This window comes from Hippopotamus amphibius, chromosome 12, assembly GCF_030028045.1.
Source record: "Hippopotamus amphibius kiboko isolate mHipAmp2 chromosome 12, mHipAmp2.hap2, whole genome shotgun sequence".
In the NCBI taxonomy this organism is placed as follows: domain Eukaryota; kingdom Metazoa; phylum Chordata; class Mammalia; order Artiodactyla; family Hippopotamidae; genus Hippopotamus; species Hippopotamus amphibius.
In genome coordinates, this window is record NC_080197.1 from 37051849 (window position 1) to 37056859 (window position 5011).

Genomic DNA, 5011 nt, shown 5'->3' on the forward strand with positions numbered 1-5011 from the left:
GTTTTTGGTCAGACACAGTTCTGTGCTCCCCACCGATCTTGACACACTCATGACACACACTCAGATCTTCTCCTGTTCTTCTCTTACCCCCAGTTTTACTGAAATGTATTTGGCATATAATGTTATATGAGTTTCCGGTGCACAGCATAATGTGATATTTGTATATGTTATGAATGATCACCACAATAAGCCTAGTTAACATCTGTCGCTGTTACACTTTTTTTTCTCGTGATGAGAACTTTTAAGATCTACTCTCTTGCAGCCCTGAGTTCCACCCACTGCCTCCACCTTCTGCCCTGCGCCGGCTGTCGGCACAACTGTCTCCACCTTCCAACGCTGCATGGCTCTTGCGGTGCCCAGGCCCAAATGTCGGGCCCCAGCTGGGACGTGGGCATGCCAGTGGAGGCAGGCGTGAAAGGACAGGATGACAGCTTTGGGGAAGCAGAATATGTTGCCATCAACTCCTGTCGGACCAGATCAACTCCTGTCTGGACCACCTGGAGGAGAATGAGCACCTCCATGCCCACCTCCAGGAACTGCTTGAATCCAACTGGCGGATGCACCTTGAGTTCCAGCAGCAGCTTGAACTTGAGATCCTCAGCAATGTCAGCCCCTAGGCTCTGGGAGCCCCAGCCAGGGCCCAACCCTGCCTCTCTGGGCCAGGCTCTGGCCTGAGCACTCACCACATGGCTCAGATGCCTTCTCAAGGGCTGGCCTGTAGATCTTCTGGGGGGTCTGCCTGCCTAGCCATCCTTCTGATACTTTCCTTGGCATTCCTTGGCCAGCCCCCATTTCCCAGTATCTCTTCCTGGGACCAGGTGTGGGCCAGAGACCCGCTCACCTTGCCTGCCTGCCCAGCTCCTGGTTGCTCCCCACTCTGCTCAGGCCTTGAGTGTCCACATTAAATGGGTCTCCAACACCAAAAAAAAAAAAAAAAAAAACAAAACTACTCTCTTAGCAGCTTTCAAATACACAATACAGTATTGTTAACTATAGTTACCATGCTGTACATTACATACCCAGGACCTGTGTATCTTATAACTGGAGATTTGCTTGTATCATTTGACCCCCTTCACCCATGTTCCCACCCCACACTCCTGCTTCTGGCAACCACTAATCTGTTCTCTGCATCTATGAGCTTGGTTTTTTAAGATTCCACATACAAGTGAGATCATACAGTATTTGTCTTTCTCCGTCTGACTTATCAATATTTCTGATAAAGACCTTAGCTTCTCCCACACCCTCTAAGGTGATTCCCTCCTGACCTCGACCTCCTCTGACTCCCATCTTTGCCTGATGTGCATCACACCAGGTTCTGAGAGTATCAAATGATGCGAGGAGCCTTGTGAGTACCCAGCAGAGCGGTGTGATCGATCAGAGTTCAACCTTATCCAAGTTTGAATTTTCTCGCTAAGATAATCACTTTAACTGGCATATCCATTGATCCTTAGGGGAAAAAAATTGGAATGGTTTTCCTTTGGTTGAAAAACCCTCTTTCCTTCTATTATTTTAATGTCTTTCTCCTCTATTTCTAAGCAATTTCTTGCCTCCAACAGATCCACATTTGCAAACCAGATGAAATTAGAAATGAAGACTATTTTTTTTTAAGTTATACTAAAAGGCGGTACATGCAAACTGCACACAGATGTGGAGAAGTGTCCCCTTCCCCTTGATACCGTCATCCATGAAGGCTGGGGGACTGGTCTGAGCATCTTCCTTTTTAGAGTATCATTGGAATCACCAAGGGAGCTTAGAAAAACTCATGTCTTGTCATGACCCCAGGGAGTCTGAGGGTCAGAGTCACATGGGTCTGGGTAGAACCCCAGAATCTGTATTTTTTAGAAGCTCTGCAGGCCCTGGAACGTTGACCATCTACCGGATTTGAACCAATGCTGCTTGAATTCTCCATCAACCAGGGCCAACCTCAGTGTCATGCAGGTGAAACGGCTCCCTGCTCATCTGAAGTCAGCCAGAGAATGACATCCAGGTGGGGCCATGACAAACCCAGAGCATCGGGCATGATGACCAATATTCTGCCTCATGTATTCTCAGTGTAATCTTTTAGTCCTGTTCAGAGAATTGGAGCAGTTTAGAGAATTAACTCTGACCCCATGGGTGACTCTCTGCCCTGGTAGAACTGGAAATTAAGAGGTGTGCACCTCTGTAGGTTTTGAGGTTCTGGATTATAAGATATCTTGTCATTCCACCGAGACAGAAGAAGGTAGTCTACCCTTGGAGGCAGATGGCAATGATGGTCACAAAGAAATGATAGTGCCTTTGTCTCACACATCACCAGGAGTGTTTTATGGGCATGGATGGAGTGGAGGAGGGGAAACGGGGGGTTGTGTGATATAAAACCAATTACTCTATTAGCCACGTGAGGTTCAAAGAGTTTTTGGCTTTAGGGTCTGTATGAGGGTGGAGAAGTCTCTTTCGACCGAGAAGAAATATGGCAGTGCAGCTGCTCCAGACTTAAAAAAAGGCGGGGGGGGGGGGGGGTAGGAGGTGGGGAGGATGGCATGTAAACTATGCTACATATTTTGTAAGAAAGGGAGAAATAAAACTCATTTTAATGTACGTTGTGTGTGCTGGGAAAAAACTTGAAAGTTTAAGTAAGAAACGAAGAAGAAAGATTACCAGTCAAAGGTGTGGGGTCTTGGCAGATGGGTGGACAGGGATGAGAGGGAGATATTTTTATAATCTATCATTTGACATCTTTTGCAGTTTGAACCATGTGGTTTTCTTGCTTATTCAAAAATTTAGAAAGTTTGAGGATCTTCACATAATGCTAGCTTGTCCTATCCATCTAGTGAGAAAATACCCAAAGAGGTTCCTGTGAATTCAGCAAAATGTTTACATCAACTGCATTGTATCATCACAGCAGCATTTATAGATATTTGAAGCCTGAATGGTGAGTATCAGTGCAAGACATGTTATTTAGTCAGCCTGTGGCGGATGCCTGGAGCACAGATAGATTCAGGGACCCTTGTCCGTGACTCCTTCACAGGCCACACCCAGAAAAGCTCCAACATTCCTGGATCACCGGTTTCTCCAGCTAGCTGAGGGCTGAACAACTTTATATCTTACTGTCCCTGATGTTTAAACCTTATAAGAGCTGTAAAGGAGCTAATGTGATGCTCAAAAAGAGCTCTGAACGTTGAGTCCTTCTTTCTCCCCAGGGCAAGGTGGCCATCTGGTCTCCCTTGCTGTATGGCACAGGCTGGGAGAAGACGCTTTACATTCTTTGCTTGTCACTGTGTCCCATGCTTTCTGCTGTGCTATTAATATTTCTGCATAAAGGACTTCCCTGGTGGCGCAGTGGTTAAGAATCTTCCTGCCGATGCAGGGGACACAGGTTTGAGCCCTGGCTGGGAAGATCCCACATGCCGCAGAGTAACTAAGCCCATGCGCCACAATTACTGAGCCTGTGCTCTAGAGCCCACAAGCCACAACTACTGAGCCCACGTGCCACAACTACTGAAGCCCACACACTTACGGCCCGTGGTCCACAACAAGAGAAGCCACCGCGATGAGACACCCGCACACCGCAACGAAAAGTAACCCCTGCTCACCGCAACTAGAGGAAGCCTGTGTGTAGCAATGAAGACCCAACACAGCCAAAAGTAAATAAATAAAAAAATAAAAAAATATTTCTGCATAAAGCATTTTATAATTCAGCATTTGGGGGAAATAAAACCCCACCAGCAGCTCCTCAGGCCCCCATCCGGCCACGTCAGTCCTTTGCCATCCTGGGACCCAGACATGGCAGTGTGTGTGCCAAACGGGAAGTCAGGCCTTCCTCACAGCCCCACCTGGAATGTCACAGGCACTTTAGCTGATGAAAGGCTCTAAAAAAATCCTGCAGTGAAGTCACCTGTTGAGCTTTGTGTAAATCAGCATCTCCCAGATTCACTTACTGCTAAGCTCTTTTTTCAAAGCACACCTGTAAGTACCCTGAAAAGTTCTGGCCTAAATCAAGTCAGCCTCCTGAAGGGGAGCAGGGGTTCCTGATCTCACCTGAGCCTCGAATCCTAGGCTTTCTCTGGGATAAAGAGCGTGTCCCTGACTCTGTAATTGTTCTCTCCCTTTCATTCTCTCTGATTCACTTCGCATCATGTAGTCGATCATACTTGAGTAACATGGATAGAGATGAACTTTAAAGACAAAGCCTCTCCTGAAAAAAAGGGAAAGTAATAAAAAAAAAGTGATAAAAACCTCACCCTAGTTGTCTGTAATTTAAAGACACATGTCCCTAATATGTCCATCAACAGATGAATGGGTAAAGAAGCTGTGGTACATATATACAATGGAATATTACTCAGCCATAAAAAAGAATGAAATAGTGCCATTTGCAGCAACGTGGATGGACCTAGAGATTATATTAAGGGAAGTAAGTCAGACCAAAAAAGACAAATATCATATGATATTGCTCATACGTGGAATCTAAAAAATGATACAAATGAACATATTTACAAAACAGAAACAGACTCTCAGACTTAGAAAACAAACTTAGGGTCACCAAAGAGGAAAGCGTGGGGAGGGATAAATTAGGAATTTGGGGTCAAAATATACACACTGCTGTATATAAAGCAGATAACCAACAAGGACCTACTGTATAGCACAGGGAACTCTGCTCAATATCTTGTAATAAACTCTAATTGAAAAAAATCTCAAAAAGAATATATATATAACTGAATCCCTTTGCTGCATATCAGAAACTAACACAACATTGTAAATCAACTATATTTTGATAAGAGTTTCTAAAAATATAATGGGAAAGCCTCCAAACAACTTTTTTCTCCTTGAAGAGAAAGCCCAAGCTTTGTGAAGAGTCTATGTCAAGTTAATGGACATTTTCAAAGGAGACCACTTTGCTTTTGCCTGAACCACTGCCATCCTGGACCTGTAAGAAGGGAATGCTAAATCCCCTTCTTCCTTTTGCTAAACCGTTGGGAGACATTCCAGCCGGCCGCTTGCCCGACCTCCGTGTAGGGTAGGAAGTGCTGCCCCT

General features: G+C 45.3%; 1 pseudogene; it reads left to right on the forward strand.

Annotated features, from left to right (window-relative positions):
• Positions 1-366: 366 nt before the first annotated feature.
• On the forward strand, positions 367-617 carry LOC130832552 (bublin coiled-coil protein-like; annotated as a pseudogene).
• Positions 618-5011: the final 4394 nt, after the last annotated feature.